Below are 20,082 nucleotides of genomic sequence, written 5' to 3'. Positions count from 1 at the left end.
TTTTTCTATAATCAGGACATGTCATCACCCTTCCCATTTTCTCCATCTGGTCTGATTTTTATCTCATACTCATATTCTTGGAGGGATAAGGACCACATTGTCAGGCGTCAGTTATCAGGTTTCATTATATTTAGCCACCATAATGTATTATGATCTATTTTGATTGTAAATTTTCTTCCATGCAGATAATATTCAAACTTTTAACTGCGTACATGATTCCTAGTCATTCTTTTTCAATCTTACTGTAATTTGTTTCTCCTTTTGTTAGTTTTTTGGATAAATATGATTGGCTGTTCCCTGTCATTAAATTCTTGGGATAACCCCAGCCCAAGCCCATAATCCATGCTGTCTGTTTATAGTACAAATGGTAACAAGAAATTTAGGTTCTGTAGTATTTTGTCACTGCAGAGAGCATTTTTAAATGTATCAAACTCCTGTTGTTCATTTCTACTCAATTTTATGGGGTCTAAGACTTTTTTCCATCAAATCTGTTAGTGGTTTTGCTATTGTTGCAAAGTTGGGTATGAATCTTTTATACTAATAATTCTTTTATATAATATTTTCGTTCGTCATTGGAACATCGAGGGTTTAATTGCAGCTACTTCAATTGAACATCTTGAAAATTGGATTCCAAGTTTACATTTTTCTTGATCATTTGTTTTAAATATGTGTCAATGATGTGTTTGTATAAGTTTGAAATTATGATGAAGGTAACCTTAGAAGTTTTCTAGACCATCTGAATATTTATGATAAAAACCTACAATTCCCTCTTAAGACAGAAAAAGAAGGTAAAAGGACTAGATATGTTGGTTATATGCAGCATTGATAAGCTTGATTTTATATTTAGCAGAGTATCTAAATAAAAAAAATCTATTCATTACTTCATTAATTTTCCTTTTTGAGTTACCTCTGACAGTAACAACTTGCTTTATTGAAGAGAATTGAAAATTGAATGAATATTGACATTACCCATCTTGTCTGTAGTCTAGAATGCCGCCCAAAACAAACAATAAGAGAATCCGAGTAAGCCCTGAAAAGAACGAGGATGAACGTGGTAGCTGTCTTCAGCCCGATCATGTGAGGTTGTGACAAATAGTTATGCACAGAGTGTATTGGGATCTCACGGTCAGAATATGTACTGTTCCAAAAAAATGACTGATAGACTCATGTGTGAATGGTTTTGCCCAGTTTGTAAAGTTAGTGGAAACACCAGCCTAGGCTCAGACACCACCCAAAAGCTAATTGAATCAACTATCTCAAAAGCTGTAACTGCCTTGCTTAATCAGTTCCAAGTAGATCTCAAGCAAGAACTAGTGAACATGAATAGTAGGATTTCCAACTTAGAAAGTGATGTCGCAGACAAATGTTCGCTAGCTGTGGTGGAAACTAAAATAGAAAACATAGTTAAAAGAAAGCTGAGCCAGTCTCATAGTGACAGTACAAAGAAATTTGAAAGTGACGTGAAAAGTATTATTTGTGAGGACAGAGAAAGACAGAAACGTCAGCCTAACATTGTGGCATATTGAATACCAGAATCATGTGAAGAGGCTGCTGACATCCAAATGTTTATTCAGGACCATCTTGCCCAATCATACAACCTGTCATCTGTCAAGGTTCTCAAAACACAGCAACTTGGAAACAATTCTCCAGAACCAAGTAACCGCCCTAGACCTGTTCTTTTCCTCACAGACAGTTACAAGGTTAAAAAGGAGATTGTAACTAAATCAAGAGAGCTGATGGGGAACGTGCACTTTCACTTTGATTGCACAAAGGCAGAAAGAGAAAAGTGAAAACTGAATCAGACATTAAAAAAGGGGTAGCAAATGAACATTGACTCCATTGCCCACTGAAACAAGCCCAACTGTATTTTATTCATTTTATAGTAATATTAGCATTGATGATGATATTAGTAATTTTTTCCATTCTTGCTCAAGCTCTAGCTCAACAAACACAAGTTATAAAAGTTTACCAAAAGCAATACACAATAACAACTCAGTCACTGGAAAGAAAGTGTTGAAATTGTTTTACACAAACATTGATACAGTGACAAACAAGCTTCCAGAACTGAAATTGGCAGCCCCCACTGAAGATTATGATATATTGTGCATTTGTGAATTGACCCCCAAGAACTCTAGCAACCCACTGGCAGAAAACCATATCAGGATACCTGGATAATGCCTGTCCTCAAATTTGTCCATTAGGAGAGACACTGCCATCTACATAAAGGGAGGGAATACAGGCTAGAGATTTATTTTTCAATCATGATTATTCCCCATTGGTTGAGAGTGTTTTTGTCAGAATTATTAATGAATACCAGAATCATGTCAAGAGGCTGCTGACATCCAAATGATTATTCAGGACCATCTTGCCGAATCATACAACCTGCCATCTGTCAAGGTTCTGAAACCACAGCAACTTGGAAACAATTCTCCAAAACCAAATGACCGCCCTAGGCATGTTTTTTCCTCACAGACAGTTACAAGATCTAAAATGAGATTGTAACAAAATCAAGAGAGCTGAATCATTTACGAGCAAGGATTTTACGTGAAAATAAACAGACAAAAAAGCAGTGTTCTACCCTTGAACAAATCGGCAAATTACGACGACATAGAAAAAAACTGTTGGCTCCCGTTTGCGGAAAAAGCGCGAGTGTTGGGCCTGACTTTTGAGAAAGTGCTGAACACAAAAAAAAAATGGGAGGAAAATGTAAATAAAATAGTCAGGATATTGAGTCAGCAAAGAAAAAGCCTTTTCAAAACAATGTTCAAAAGAGTTCTGTATGTCAATAAATATTGCCTTACACTATTATTTTACACTGCTCCTGTTTTCGCATTACCTGAAAACCTTGCCAAACAAATTGAAAGATCCATCTGGAGATTTGTTTGGATGGGGAAACTTGAAAAGCTACAAATAAAAATGCTATACTTTCCTGTGGGATTGGATGGAATTGAGGGAGCAGATTTCAGGGTTACATGCAAGACATTCTTCCTCAGAAACATTTGTGAACTTGTGGTTAAAGAGGAGCCATCAACTGCAATTATGAGGCAGTGTTTTCTCCCTATAGTGAATGAGGATGCAGAAGAGAAGGTGAAAAAATTCAGCAAAAAAATTCCGACCCCTCTGCGATGGATTGTCAGCCCCCTGAAGAAAGCAAAGGAATTGGGAGCACTGAGATGTGACATGGGAAATAAGGAACTAAAGAAGGTTTCGCGGGATGTTTTTAGAAGCAAGAAAGAACTGAATTATAGAGCTAGAGAAAACAAGCAGTTCATTGATTTTCAGTTATCTTTTAAAAATCTAAGTGAATTACCGTTTAGTTATTAACAGAAAGAATTTGTGTACTGCATGATTCATGGAGTATCACCCTTTAGTGATAGTTAGTTGCATATTGAAAACTCAAACGCCTACTTGTTTGATGTATGGAGATTAAGTGCTTGACAGATTATTGCAAGAACTGATTCAATGCCCCTCGAATGCTGGATTACCCCAAAGATTATTGGAAATATTAAAAAATGATGGAATAAAAACAATGTCTGTAGAAGAAAAGAAGAAAGCTGTCCTTTTGTGTTAAAGGAAAGCTAAGAAATTATGCATTGTGTTTGTTAGTGACAAGTGTTAGCATGCATGTGTGGAAAATGCGAAAACGTCAGAAGCAGGTCAAAATTCCTTTGGCAAATGTTTGGCTTGAAAGTTATGTGGATGACTTGAGACGGAGTCGAGTATGGAGGGAGAGAGTAGATGTGAAATGGATGAGTAAAATTGAATTTTAAATATGAAAATTTTGATTTAAATGCTATGTTGTAAAAATTGTTTTAAATTGTATTAAAAAAAATAAATAAAAAAAAAAAAAAAAAAAAAAATAGGAAATGATGTTAGTATTATTTAATTTATTTTTTTATTGGTTTTTGTTAAATTTTTGAGTATCCAAATGGGTATTAAAATGATGTTAGTAGTTTATTTGTGTGTTATTAAAGAAGGATTAGAATGGTGTGCCTAAAGATATTGTAAGGGCACAGCTTTCTACTCCTCCTAGGTTTGTTTTGGGGTTGAGGGAAGGTTGGGAGGATGGAGGATGTTGCATAATTGATTGAGAACAAAATTTTATGAGAATTATTTGTGTATTATTAATGTATTTCCATGGTGAAAGGGGTGTTGAAACTGATTTACACAAACATTCATACAATGGCAAACAAGCTTCTTGAACTGAAATTTGTAGCCTCCATTGAAGATTATGATATACTGTGTATTTGTGAATTGACCCCCAAGAACTCCAGCAGCCCACTGGCAGAAAACCATATCAGGATACCTGGATATTGCTTGTCCTCAAATTTGTCTATTAGGAGAGGCACTGCCATCTATGCAAAGAAGGGAATACAAGTTAGAGATTTATCTTTCAATCATGATCATTCCCCATTGGTTGAGAGTGTTTTTGTCAGTATTATTAATGAGGGAAAACCATTACTGAAAGATTGTATATATAGAAGCCCCAGTTGTCCAGATGCCCTTGCATCTTCCCAAACTCTAATTCAGTTGGCTGAATAAGCATCCAATAATGATAATCAGGACTTAATTCTTCTTGGAGACCTGAATCTACCAGATGTCAAATGGGTTGAGGGATTGGGTTATCAACAAACCAACCCGGTATAAGAGTAACCAAATGTCATCCCTACTTGATTTGACAATCACTAACAACCCAGGATTGTTACTGAACACTAAGTACGTCACCCCTATTGGTTCCAGCAACCATGTCTGCTTCTGCCATGACTTGCTGCTTAGTCAATGGAAAAACAATTGCACCCAACAAACTTACACTGACAACAGCAAAATCAGGGAGATAATACAGGCAGTAGAATGGGACCAAGTGATTGTCAAGGGAGACATTGAGCTAGTTTGGCAAAAGTTTAAGAATACTCTGCACCAAGCTGAGAGGACATGCACTTCAAGCTCATTCATGAAGGCACTAAAAACACTGCCACACCTGAAATGGCCTATTAAAAGGGCTATGAACTGTAAGAAGAAGGCTTTTTCAAAATATAAGAAATGCACAAACCACTGGGATTGTTTTGCAAGAGCAAGGTATAAACTGAGGTAACTGACTAGACAGTTCATAGATGACAATGAAGATAACTTGGCTTTAAACATCAAAGGCAACCCAAAGAGGTTATGGAAATACGTATTTGCTAAAGATAAAGGGTAGATGAACTATGCCATTCCTGCTCAACCCTGAAGGAAAAAAGCTGGAAGATCTGGAGGACATTGCAAATTTGCTGAACAGCACATTTGCATCTAATTTCTCAGTGGAACCCACTGATGAGCTACCATCCACCCAATGCCAAAAATTATGTCACAATGGACAAGATTAAGAAAAGGTTGCATAAACTAGACCCCAACAGAGCTTAAGGCTCAGATGGTATACATCCCAGGCTCCTTAGAGAACTTGCAGATATAGTAGCCAAGCCACTCTGTTTGCTATTCAAGCCTGTCTCTTCAGACAAGTAGCCTACCTGCAGATTGGTGGACAGCCATAATTACTCTGATATTCAAGAAAGAATCTAGAACCCAGCCAGTGAACAAAGTACTTTTTAGATATGGTACAACTTTATTTTGGCTGTTTGTTTGTTTTTTTTTTCATTACCAAAACATCTAATAATGGGGGATTGGCAGCTCAGGCCCACAAACTTACAACCATACTTCAGACATTAGAATTTATATTTATACTCTATCTATCAGAATTTTTTTATTTGTTCCATGAAATCTGTCTGAGCAGCTAAAGGAAGTAGAGTTTCATCTAGAGCTACTGGTCTTATTGCAGGTATAAAAGACAACATTATAGACATGCAAACTGATAAAGGTTTTGATGAAATCTTTAAAAGGCAAAAAAAATTTTATCACTGAACACCCTTTGCAAAATTTTCAAAATTCTGATCCTTCATGTAAAATCAAAGCATGCACAGCAAGTAGCTTCCAGCTTATGTGATTTTGTAACCATGTTGAGTTTGGCAAAAAGCAATATTGTTGAAGTAAAAGAATCAAATCAAAATGCTTTCAGAAGGGATTATTTTCTTGTGACAGATAGATGTGCTCTAATTTCAAAAGCAGCTTCATGAATGCTCTTCCACTGTTAGAGTCAATCTCTGTGTTAAATGTTGATTTGTTGTACTTTGTCAATACTAGCCAACTAGTTAGTGTAGCAGCACCTTACAAAGAAGCTTACATTGACACAACTCTGGAGGCTTTGCAAATAGATCTTGCAAGAAGATACATTGATTCTTTAACCAATAAGCCAAAACATTTCTTTGAATTTCAATTGTCTGAAGGCAATGTCAATAGTATATTCTGAAGTTTTTAAAATTATGCAATCTTTATCACTCTGTCTATCAGAATGGCCAGTAATGAGAAATTCTTTTCTACAGTAAGCCTGGTTAAAACCTATTTAAGATCAACAATTGGCAACAAAAGGCTCAGTGATCTAATGCTGATATTTAATGAAAAGGTTCTTGTGAAATTGTTGGATTTCAATGCTATGATTGATATTTTTGGATAAATAAGACATTGTCAATTCTCAGTGTTGTAATAAAACTGTAAATTATTTTCTAACTTAAGTTCTCTCTGTATTCATTAAACACTTTTAAATTGCTTCTTGTTATTACTAGTCAATTTTGGGAGAGGCCTGTGCTAACCACTGTGAAGAAATATTGCTCTTGACCCCCCCCCCTCAGCTCAGAATGAAATGACACCACTGCAGTGACCATTAATAGCCTTTAAAAATCTTTATGTTATAAAAGTGAAACCTTGCAAAAAAGATCTTCTGCTTAAATTAAGTACAACAAAACTGTTTTCAGCTTCAAAACTTTGCTAATTATAAGGTTTCAAAGATCTGCTAATACATTTCCTAAATTAAAAAAAAACATTGATACAGCTATAAAATTCTACTAGTTGTATGATCCAAAAATGTTGATTTGTCCAGATCAATTTGAATAAACAATTCAAAATGTTTTCTTTTTTTTCTGTTAGGTCACTTAAAACCTCCCATTATGTTGAAAAATATCAAAGCCAACAGAAGAAACATGGTGGATAGAAAAATGGAAAATTGTTTTGAATTTTTTTACCCAACTTAATTGTGACAAATCAATGCTTGTAGATTATGTAACTTTAACAAGATGGATCTTGAAATGAAATAGTAAGTTTGAAACCAAATTTTACCCGTTTTTACACCAAAAAACCATAGAAAGAAATTATTATTTTCATAGATCCAAAAAGGCTTAAGCTTGAATTTGCAAGAAATGTAGTTATTATATTTAGAAAGAGCATAAAAAATGGCATCTAGTGGTATGTTCACTTTATTCAAAGGTCAATTATACGAACTGTCAAATATTCACCATACAACTTTTACAAAATGGATTTAGAATGAAATAGTCAGTTTGAAACATATGTTTTAACCTATTTTTATATCCAAAAAATATAGAAAAAATTATTATTTTCAATGGCACTAAAAGGGCTTAAAATTTAATTCAAAATAAATGTGCTTATTATATTCAGAAAGAGCTTAAAAATAGCACCAAGTGGCATGTTTACTTTATTTGTAGGTCAATTGTAAGTCTACACTAAACTGTTTCCAAAGCAAATTCTAGCCTTGGACTAATTAAAAGAGTACTTACAAGGCAATCACACAGAGTCTTCTTGAAGCTATACAAGGCAATTGAGACCAGTTCTTGACTTTGGAACCTGCCTTGCTGGTCCTTTTTACAAGGGTGATATACAGTTGATTGAAGGTGCACAAAGGAGAGCCACCAAGTGCATCTCTGGTCTTTGTGAGAAACCATATGGTGAAAGGCTATCTAACCTAAACCTCCCATCTTTGACCTTCAGACAAAAGCAGAGTGACATGCTACTCATGTCAACCAATCCCAAGATAAGCTCTTTAACCAGTTACCCAACAAAAGACAAACACAAGGTCATTCTTAGAAGCTTCATAAGCTCTGAGTTAAAAGTAGAATCAGACAACATTTCCTTAGCCAAAGGGTCACTAATGATTGGAACTGTTTAAGCAAGGAGACAGTGTCTTCAACATCAGCTGAAGTTTTTAAAAGGAGACAACAAAGAATGGGAAGCAAAACCTTCAAGATACAACTGAAACTGCCCATCATTGGTGTCTCATTAATAGTGATTGATATATGTGTACATACAACAAATTTGTGCTAGGATGCTGATGCCACTTGTCAAACCCAGCCAACTTGCATACTCTATGAGATTGACATTATTATAGTTTTTTAACTCATCTTTGTTCTAAGATCTTTCAGCTCACTAATGTTAGCAAAAAGTGCGAAGAACGCCACTGTTCTGCCATATAGAACAATGACGAGAGAACTTTGATGATATACTCATCATTGTTCTCAGACCACTGATCAGAGCAGAATGATGAAAGACGTTTGCATAAAAACGACAAAAAATGTAAGATCTTAGTTCAAAGACTTCACTTTTATGCATTTTCTGACAAAAGATGTAAGATCTTAGCACACTGATGAGTAAAAAAAAACAGGCCTATTGTGTTTATACAGAAAAATGGTACCCCCATTATCATATCTATCTGTGGTCACTGTTACCAAGTGGGCTTCAATTACATCTATTGTAGCACACTCTTAGTTGGAAGGTGTCTCACTGGGCAGTAAACACAGTCACAACCCTGTTCTTTTTATATTTTGTGTAAAATGTTTTTTAACTGCCATCTCAACAACAGAGCCAAACAGATCCAACATTGGACCCTATTTTGCTCCAAAGTGCAAATTAAGGTAATTGAGGAAATTATATGAACAGCTCAATACTTGCCAATCAAATATGAATTGCATTTTCAGAACCAAAACAAGAGAAAAAAAGTGATAACTGAATAATAAGGTAAAATATTGTTTTGTCACAATTTCAATAGGTAAAATAGGTAAATATCTGTAAAATAGGCATATTTCTAAGAATTAGAAATAAGAAGAGAGTTATCATAGAAACTTGGCAATGCCTTCCCAGAGTATGATTTTTGGTAATATTCTACTTTATCTACTTTTTGCTATCTTGGAAAGGGGTTAGATTAGGAAAATGAAACTTTCAGGGATGGGCCTACAGACTAAAGTTTGTCCCATGAAGGTAGGTATTTTGAAGTATCTACCATCATACCTTCTCTCTCTAGGGGGTCCTAAAATTTGCCTACATGAGAGGTCTACACCTATTGAAATTTTGACAAAACAACATTTTACTTTAATTTTCAGTTATCAGTTTGTTTTTCTCTGGCTTTAGTTCTGATGATGCAATTTCTATTATTTGAGTAGTATTTTAAGTTATATCAATGTTTTTTTCAAAATTTAGGATATCTTTAAGACCTTATAAGTTGGGATTGAGCAAAGTTGTGAATCTGAAAACAATTTTGTTGTACTTCATTTAAGCAGAAGACCTATTTTACATGTTTTCACTTTTATAACACACATATCTTTAAGGGTTGTCAAAGGTCAGGACCCTCTAGAGGGAAAAGGAGTAGAGGTAGGTACTTCTAAATACCTTCCCAGGACATCCTTTAGCCTGTAGACCCATCCCTCAAAGTTTCATTTTCCTAGCCTAACCCCTTTCCAAGATACCCAAAAGTAGCTAAAGTAGAATTTTACCTGATTGTTTTTATAATTTTTTTGCAGTTCATATTATTGACTTACAAATAGGTAAATATTTACCAACTCATATTATTGAGCTATGACTAAAGTGAATATACCACTCAATGCCCTTTTTTATACTCTTTACAAATATAATAATCATTTTTGTTGGAAATGAATTTTAGCCCCCACCCCTATATATACAAATTCAGGGTATATATTTGCACATTAGGCATGTGGGGGTAATTTTATTTCTGATGTAAATGAGAGGTAATTTTAAACTTTATCTCTACCCCCCTAATGTGCAAATATATAGGCTACCCTGAATTGGTATATATAGGGGTGGGGGCTATAATTTAGGTAAATTTCTACCAAATCATATTATTGACTTATGCATAAAGTGAATATACCACTTGATGCCTTTTTTTATGCTGATTACAAATATAATAATCATTTCTATTGGAAATGAATTTCAGCCCCCCCTATACATGCCAATTCAGGGAATATATTTCTACATTAGGGGGGGGGGGCAAATTTTGTTTCTGATGTAAATGGGAGGTAAGTTTAAACTCTGGTAAATATCTACCAAATCATATTATTGAGTTAGGAATAAAGTGAATACACCATTCAATGCCATTTTTTAGGCTTTTTAAAATTTTAAATGTCATTTAAATTAGAAATGATTTTCAGCCCCCCCCCCCCTAGATATACCTACCCAAACCCTGAATTGGCCTATATAGGGGAGGGGGGCTGAAATTCATTTCCGATAGAAATGCTTATTATATTTGTAATCAGCATAAAAAAGGCATCAAATGGTGTATTTACTTTAGTCCTAACTCAATAATATGATTTGGTATATATTTACCTAAACTCTACCCCCCCCCCACCCCTAATGTAGAAATATATACCCTGAATTGGCATATAGGGTGGGGGGGCTGAAATTCATTTCCAATAGAAATAATTATTATATTTGTAATCAGCATAAAAAAGGCATTGAATGGTGTATTCACTTTATTCCTATCTCAATAATATGATTTGGTAGAAATTTACCAAAATTCATTTCCAACAAAAATGATTATTATATTTGTAAAGAGCATAAAAAAAGTCATCAAGTTGTATATTCACTTTAGTTGTATCTCAATAATATGATTGGGTAACTATTTACCTACAAATAAAGTAAACATACCACTCAATGCCTTTTTTAATAGCCTACTCTTTCCAAATATTATAATCATTTTTGTTGGAAATGAATTTTACCCCCATCCCTAGCCTATATATACCAATTCAGGGTATATATTTGCATATTGGAGGGGGGGGTAATTTTATTTCTGATGTAAATGAGAGGTAGTTTAAACTTTACCCATGCTTCTTCTTCTTCTATTTAACAGCAGGCGGGCTTTTCCCATGCATACTGAAATTCAGATCATTTACCCTTCTTCTTCTATTTAACAGCAGGCAGGCTTTTCAGTGATACTATTTAGCCCTTTTCCTTTTGCTTCACTCTGTGGGCTACAGAGCTACTGGCTTGATTGCCTCATGATTATTAGATATTTTCAGATATCTTTCAGTAGATCTTTCGACTCTAGGAGTTCAATTATAAGATGATAGATGTCGATTTCTATGCTCTGTGTGCCAGTATAGTTGACTAGGCTCTTGGCTGATAGTGAGATTTTGTGGTGTTTGAAGCATTTTAACAGTTTACAAAGCAAGGTATGGTGTGCAGACGTCAGCATAGTACATTCAAATAGGCAATGGTCAATTGTTTCATTATTCATATTACAATGCCTGCAAAGAGGGGACAGGGAAATTGAACCACTTGAATTAGAAAACTTATACGAAAATGCCAGAAAATTTAGTCCATTTGTTCCAGAACAAATTCTATGATAAATTTTAGAAAGATACTTATTGGGAAAGGGGGAAAGAATAGGATTATTCTTATTAAAATTAGTATCTGATAGCCTCCATCGGTAAATATCTCTAATCGGGATTGGTCTCCCACTTGGCTGGTCAATATTTATAGCATTTTTTTTGGTATTTCATCAACCTGATGATCAACACTTATACCAGAGTGGCTAGGAATGTACTGAAAATAAGTTCTTATGCCACTTGAAGCAAGATTATCTATAATACTGAGACAATGATAAGTGTCAATGTCCAAATTATACTGAGGAGCTGAGGCCAGCAACTCAAGGCTTGATCAAGAGTCGGAATATACTATAATATTATTTGAATTTGCAATCAAAGGTCGGTTTTCCTTAAGGTGTTCTAATGCCATGATTATGACTTTTAACTCAGCAGACATTATAGATACATTATTATATAATCTCTCGCCCATTGCAATTTTCAGGTGAGGAAGGAAAGCCCCACTTGCTACCTTCTCATTCATTTTGGAACCATCAACAAATATTTGGAAATGATTTTTATAGGTAATTGTTTTAAGTTCAGCAAATTTTTTCTGGACAAAAGCAATGGGGGTTAAATTTTTATTCCACTTTGAGAAATCAGTATTTATTATGGGACTTGACCAATTCCATGGAGGAGATTGGGGGAAAGTGGGTGCAATAGACTTTGCTGGTACGGGGAACTTCTTCTGAATGTTGGTATACTCATCTGCAATGCCTCACCCTTGTGTGGTTTCATTTGCCCAAATAGGAATAACTTTTCTAGGATGTTAATTTTTTCCTTCAGTGTAAATAAGAAGGATCTACTTGTTTTTAGGCCATTAGAGTTAGGTTTACCAAGTTGGGTAACATCTTCAACTGGGATTGTGTTTCCAGCCCTATCTGAGAGCCCTTCTTTCGTATTGTCTGATTATGTCAGGGGCGTCCTGGGAAATCAAATATATAAAAAGAATTAGACTATTATTATTTAATAATAGAATTTATACATCATTGATAAAACACCTATATTTAGGCAGTTAAAGATAGCTTTGAACAATTCGGCATCATCGATTGAAGAATGTCTCCTTTGTGTTAGTTGGTCAATATTAGGGGTTAGCTTAAGGCGCTTGAATATAGCAAACAAAGTTAGCCATTCTTCTTTATGGTTGAGAGCTGCCATAGACTATTCACACGGTACGTGGTTGATGGTCTTATCATGGGTTTGACATAGGTGGCGAAGTGGGATTATTACCGTCGGGGTGATTGTGTTTTGATAATGATAAGTTTGGCAGTTAAGGCCAGTAGCTTCTGATCGTATTCTGTGGTACATCTTTGAGTCTTTCCGGGATGTAAATGAAGAAAGGTTTGGCGGGCGTTGGTTTGCTAGATAAATTTTTAGGCGCCAATGGTTTATATCTCTTACTGGGATAGGCCTTCCAGATATTATTTCAAACTGAAGGGCGGATTTAGCTATTTCATCTGCCTTGTGGTTTCCTTTAATGCCCATATGACTTCGGATATATTGGAATTTTGTGGATATACCTTTTTTAAGTAGTTGGTTCAATAGTACAAAAGTGGTGGAGGTATCATTGTCTGGGTAGCCTGAATACTCTGGTGATACTGAGGCAAGGGCAGATTTTGAGTCTGAATAATTATAAGAGGGGTGTTTCTTGGAGGGTTTGGCATCTTTATAATGGTTTCCAATGCGATGTTGGTGGCATCTATTTCAGCTGTCATGATACTCACACCATTTTGGAGCTTTTCTGCAGCTGCTATACCTAAAGATGGGAAGTGGACCCCGCAAGCAGTCCTGGATTCCGTTTTTGAGCCATCCACAAAAATTGGGAGTTGGTGGTTATATCTCTGAGACTCAAATTCGTGCAAACAAAAGGTTCACTTCTGGATAGTGGTTAGCCCAGTATGGTATCCGGGGGTATATTTGAAATAAAGAAGATGGAGGTATGGGCAAGGTCATTTGAGTGGTTGCAAATTCCCGTGCAAGGCCCTTAAAAGCACCAGGGCTTCTTAGCCAATCATGTAATCTATGGGAACTGTTACCTTCAATTTTTCTAATGTAGTGGGCAAGTAGGTTTTCTCTGCGAGTAGCAATAGAGTTGAGACCACTTTCGCTGAGGAAGAAGTTGGTTTTGGTGTGGATACTGAGGCCAAGTATAGCACGGATCTTAGTATTCTGGACAGTCTCCAGACTGCATAATAGAAGTTTTAAGCATGAGCCATAGACAATTAGTCCATAATCAATCTGAGATATGATTTAAGTCTTATAGAAATTTATTACAGTTTTTTCCTGGCAGCCCCAAGGCATATTGAGTAGCTTTTGTAAGATGCGCATTTTTCTGAGGCATTTTATTCTCACATTTTCAATGTGGAGCATGATAGTTAATTTTTGGTCTAGAGTGAGGCCTAGATATTTGATGTGTTGTTGCTCTTGGATGACAACACCATTTAGGGTTAGTAGAGCAGATTGGGGGTTTCTCTTATTATGAAACTGTACTATAGCTGATTTTGATGGGGCGGTGGGTAGGCATGAATTGTTGGAGAAACATTCAAAGGCATAAAGCGACTTTTGTAAGTTGGATTTGGCCAGTTCAAAATTTTTTGGTAGACCATAGGACTATTTCATCTGCAAACTTAATATTTGTTTGGGGTAGGTTCAGATCCCATAAATATAGCGAAAACAGGAGACAGCTGAGGACAGCACCTTGGCGAAGGCCTTTGGAGACAGACTTTTTAGAAGAGATATAGGAATTTACTTGGAGAACAAAAGAGCGTTCAGATAGGTAACTTTTAAAGAAATTCACTACAGGTAGTGGAAAACTAATTTTTGATAATTTTTTCAGTAGGAATGGATGTTGGATATTTTCATATGCATTTTGGAAGTCCAAGAAGGCTGCAACTAGGATTTGGTTATCTTTCAGACACTCAGATATGGCATTGGTTAAGCGAACAAATGCGCCAATGGAAGAATGATATTTCCTAAAGGCTGTTCGGGTATGTGGGTATGTGGGATGTGTTTGAGAAAAAAAAATAAGCTCCTAACAGTTTTAATCAGCAAAGGCTAACAAATTAAATATGAACTTTCCTTAATAACACCAGTTGCTAACCTCATTTTCTACCTTAACCGCGCCAGTGTCATTCTCATACATAACACAAATCACATTAATGTGTTTATCTGATATCAGAGGCAACGCTATGGCCTTGCCTATACTAAAGGCCATACCGCTCCAATGTTTTATTATTTATTTGTTATTATTTTTTTTCCCAGAGGTGCACTCCATATGGAAGGGGTCGTCGCATAAACTTCAAAGGGGATTCATTCGATTATAAATCGAGAGTTCTAGTGCCCTTTTTAAAGGTCAAATGTGATTGGAAGGCAACTAACACCCCTTCCACGCCCACCATTTTCCCAAACACATCCAATCAAAATTTTGAGATAGCCATTTTGTTCTACGTAGTTGATTTCAAAATATAAATTTTTTTTAAGGAGGACACTCCCCCCACAGCCCTCAGGGCAAGGGTTGTAAGTTATGCCCTGGGGGCATATAAGCTTTTTATAGAAAGCGTTGTCGTAAGCGCTCATTCGATTGGAAATTCAAAGGGCTAGGTCCCTTTTTAATTGACGAAAGGGATTGGAGGGCAACTAACCCCCCTCTCACGCCCACCTTTTCCCCAAACGCTTCCAATCAAAATTTTGAGACAGCCATTTTGTTCAACACAGTTGAAAATTGTGGAAAATAGGTCTTTGAGGATTACACTCCCCCCACAGTCTTCAGCGCAAGGGTTATAAGTTATGCCCTGGGGCATATATGGTTCTTATGGAAGGAATGCCCCATTAAACTTCAGAGAGGGCTCATTTAATTGGAAATTGAAAATTCTAGTTCACTTTTTAAGTGTCAAAAGACATCGGAGGGTAACCAGCCCCCTGCCCCCATGCCCTTTTTTTCCAAATGCATCCGATAGAAATTTTGAGATAGCTATTTTCTTAAAAATAGCTAAAAGATCATATAACAAAAACTCCGTTGTCCGCACAACCCCCCAGGGCCTTGGGGTAGGCGTTGTAAGTTATGTCCTGGGGGCATATATGACTTATGGAAGCCATGCTCGTAAAGACTTCAAAGAGGGCTCATTTGATCGGAAATAGAAAGCTCTATTTCAATTTTTAATAGTCAAAAGAGATTGGAGGGCACCTAGCTGCCCCCCCTCCACGCCCTTTTTTCTCAAACCCATCTGATAAAAACTTTGAGATAGCCATTGTTTTTAAAAATAGTTCAAAGACCATATAACAAAAACTTCGAAATCGACACAGCCCCCCAGGAATCGAGGGCAGGCGCTGTAAGTTATGCCCTGGGGAATATATAGTTCTTATGGAAGGGATGCTCGTAAAAACTTCAGAGAGGGCTTATTTGATTGGAAATTGAAAGTTCTAGTTCAGTTTTTGAGAGTCAAAAGAGATTGGAGGACAACTAGCCCCCCCCCCACATCCCTTTTTTCCCAAAAGCATCCGATAAAATTTTGAGATAGCTATTATTTGAAAATTGTTCAAAAGTCAGATAAAAAAAACTCAGGTGTAATTATTCAAAAGTCAGATAAACAAAACTCAGGTGTTGACACAACCCTTGGGGGCCAGGCGTTGTTCTGCCCTGCGGCATATATGGTTCTTATGAAAGGGGTGCTCGTATAAACTTCAGAGAGGGCTAATTTGATTGGAAATTGAAAGTTCGAGTTCACTTTTTAAGAGTCAAAAGAGATCCGAGGGCAACTAGCCCCATCCCCACGCCTTCTTTTTCCAAACCCATCTGATGAAAATTTTGAGATAGACATTTTGTTAAAAAAAATAGTTCAAAGGTCGGATAAGAAAAACTCCAGTGTCAATACAACCCCCCAAGGCCTGAGGGAAGGCGTTCTAAGTTATGCCCTAAAGGCATGTATGGTTCTTATGAAAGGGATGCTTTTATAAACTTCATAGAGGGCTCATTTGATTGGAAATTGAATGTTCTGCTTCGCATTTAAAGAGTCAAGAGATCGGAGGGCAACTAGTCTCCCCCCCACCCCCGCAAGCCTTTTTTTCCCCGAACCCATTCACTACAAGTTTTGAGATAGCCAATTCTTTTTTAAAAATTGTTCAAAAATTAGATAACAAAAACTCCGGTGTCAACACAACCTCCCAAGGCGGGGGAGGGGGGGGGTAGGCGTTGTAAGTGTTGTCCTGGGGGCGTATATGGTTGTTATTAAAGGGATGCTCGTATAAACTTCATAGAGGGCTCATTTGATTGGAAATTGAAAGTTCTAGTTCACTTTTTAAGAGTCAAAAGACATCGGAGGGCAACTAGTCTCCCCCCCACCCCCGCAAGCCTTTTTTTCCCCGAACCCATTCACTACAAGTTTTGAGATAGCCAATTCTTTTTTAAAAATTGTTCAAAAATTAGATAACAAAACTCCGGGGTCGACACAACCTCCCAGGGCCCAGGGGCAGGCGTTGTAAACTATACTCTGGGGATATATATATATATATATATATATATATATATATATATATATATATATATATATATATATATATATATATATATATATATATATATATATATATATATATATATATATATATATATATATATATATATATATATATATATATATATATATATATATATATATATATATATATATATATATATATATATATATATATATATATATATATATATATATATATAGAAGGGATGCTCGTATAAACTTCAGAGAGGGCTCATTTGATTGAAAACAGAAAGTTCTAGTTCACTTTTAAAGATTCAAAAGAGACCGATGGGCAATTAGCCCACCCCATCCCACGCCACTTTTTCCCCAAAACCATCCGATAAAAATTATGAAATAGCTATTTTGTTAAAAATAATTCAAAGATTAGATAATAAAACTCCGAGGTTGACAAAAACCCACTTTTCCACTTTGATATTGTTACTTTGATATCACCAAAGTAACAACGATTTTTTTTTTAAGTTTGATTTTGAAATAAGGAATTATTAAAAACTTGAAACATTTTGCAATCAAAAACGAACAAAAATTAATTAAAAAAAAAAACTTTCCGTAAAAGAAGTTTTTGAAAGAAAAGTAAAGGCCATTTTAAACTTAAGCTCAGCGGATATAAATACCTGTTAAAATTCAAACTCAAAACGACCAGAAATTGCTATTAAAGATAAATAAAACCCCAAACGAATAGAAATTAAAATTCAATCGTAGCAAAAAACATACAACAAGTAATAATATAAGTGAATAAATAGATCTTAAAGCGAGTAATGCTTAGATTGAATATGAAAATCAAGCTTAAAAAAAAAAAAATCTGCTATTGAAGTATAAATGAAACTTAAAACAAACAGAAATTGACTAGACAATCGATGTGAAGGAGCACGCAATGTAAATTTACAAGAAGGAATAATAAATCACAAAACGAGTGAAACTTAAATTAAGAATCGAAATATAGCTCAAAACGATAGGAAATCGTCATAACCAATATTTTGGACATCAACTCCTTTTCTCACTGAAAAAGTCTAAAATCTACTGTGTCATTGGTGCTTTACTGAAAACTATATGCGTCTTGAACAGTCTTGTTAAGTATAAACAACATCAAATTGAATATTTGATGTATAATGATATTAATTGTTGAAAGATCCATCAGTTTAAGAATTTATTTCACTGTAATTTTATTTTTTATTTTCAATTCTGTAAGAACTGGAAAGAAATTTAAATTTCATTTCGTTTTAAGATTTATTTGTTCATTTACATTAATATCTATTGTATTTTTGTTTGCTTTTATTTTTTATTTAATTTCTGTTCGTTTTCAAGGTTTCATTTATACTTCAGTAGCAAATTTTTTTTTTTTTTTAAGCTTGATTTTCATATTCAATCTAAGCATTACTCGCTTTAAGATCTATTTATTCAATTATATTATTACTTGTTGTATGTTTTTTGCTATGATTATTTATTTAATTTCTGTTCGTTTTGGGTTTCATTTATCTTTAATAGCAATTTCTGGTCGTTTTGAGTTTGAATTTTAACATGTATTTGTATCTGCTGAGCTTAAGTTTAAAATGGCCTTTACTTTTCTTTGGAAAACTGATTTTTAGGAAACTTTTTTTTAATTAATACCATACAAGGATAAGACCTTCACTAAAGCTCTTTTATCACAGGTAGCGCAATAGCGCCGCCTAAGTAAAGAACGATGTTGGCACAATGTATTATTTATTTTATTTTTATTGTCCATACCAGGGCACTTCGTATCGAAGGAGTTGTCGTAGAAACTTCGAAAAGAGCTCATTCGATTGGAAATTGGAATGGCTAGTGCCCTTTTTAATAGTCGAAAGTGATTGGAAGGCAAGTAACACCCCTCTCACGCCCACCATTTCCCCAAACACATCCAATCAAAATTTTGAGATAGCTATTTTGTTCAGCGTAGTTGAGTTCCAAATATAAATTATCTTTTGAGGAGGACACTCCCCTACAGCCCTCAGGGCAAGGGTTGTAAGTTATGCCCTGGGGGCATATAAGGTTCTTATAGAAAGCTTTGTCGTAGAAACTTCAAAAAGGGATCACTCGATTGGAAATTCAAAGGGCTCGTGCCCTTTTCAATAGTCGAAAGTGATCGGAGGGCAACTAACCCCCTTCTCACGCCCGCCTTTTCCTCAAACACATCCAATCAAAATTTTGAGATAGCCATTTTGTTCAACGTGGCTGACAGTTCTGGAAATTAGGTCTTTAAGGATGACAACCCCCCCCCCCACAGTCCTCAGGGCACGGGGGTTAAATTATTCCCTTGAGACATACAAGGTTTTTTATAGAAGGCGTTGTCGTAGAAACTTCAAAAAGGGCTCATTTGATTGGAAATTGACATGGCCAGTGCTATTTTCAATAGTCGAAAGTGATTAGAAGGCAACTAACACCCCTCTCACACCCACTTTTTCCCCAAACACATCCAATCAAAATTTTGAGATAGCCATTTTGTTCAAAGTAGTTGAAAGGTCCAGAAATTATATCTTTGAGGATGACACTCCCCGCACAGCTCTCAGGGTAACGGTTGTAAGTTATGCCCTGGGGGCATATAAGGTTTTTATTGAAAGCTTTGTCGTAGAAACTTGAAAAAGGGCACATTCAATTGGAAATTCGAAGAGATAGTGCCCTTTTTAATAGTCGAAAGTCATTGGAGGGCAACTACCCCCCCCCCTCTCACGCCAACCTTTTCCCCAAACACAACCAATCAAAATTTTTAGATAGGCATTTTGTTCAACGTAGATAAAAGTTTTAGAAATCAGATCTTTGACTCAGGCAAGGGTTGTAAGTTATGCCCTGGGGGCATATAAGGTTTTTATAGATAGCGATGTTGTAGAAACTTCAAAAAGGGATCTTTCGATTAGAAATTAGAAGGGCTTGTGTCCTTTTCATAGTCGAAAGGATTGGAGGATAACTAATACCCCTCTTACACCCAGCATTTCCCCAAACACATCCAGTCAAAACCTTGAGATATCTATTTTGTTTGACGTAGTTAAAAAGTCAGGAAATTATTTTTT

General features: G+C 35.6%; 1 protein-coding gene and 1 pseudogene across 1 annotated transcript in view; one reads left to right on the top strand and one right to left on the bottom strand.

Annotated features, from left to right (window-relative positions):
- LOC148955321 (8-oxo-dGDP phosphatase NUDT18) overlaps window positions 1-11,048 on the bottom strand; it is a 210,832-nt gene extending 199,784 nt beyond the window's left edge. The window contains 1 exon segment of the mRNA XM_089101510.1: window positions 10,987-11,048. The gene's annotated coding sequence lies outside the window, so the exon portion shown is untranslated.
- On the top strand, window positions 1,563-2,244 carry LOC148955322 (uncharacterized; annotated as a pseudogene).
- Window positions 11,049-20,082: the final 9,034 nt, after the last annotated feature.

The sequence above is a fragment of the Artemia sp. Qi Xiang Cuo genome, chromosome 2 (assembly GCF_049724085.1).
Source record: "Artemia sp. Qi Xiang Cuo chromosome 2, ASM4972408v1, whole genome shotgun sequence".
NCBI lineage: Eukaryota > Metazoa > Arthropoda > Branchiopoda > Anostraca > Artemiidae > Artemia > Artemia sp. Qi Xiang Cuo.
This window is presented reverse-complemented; position numbering and strand designations above follow the sequence as displayed.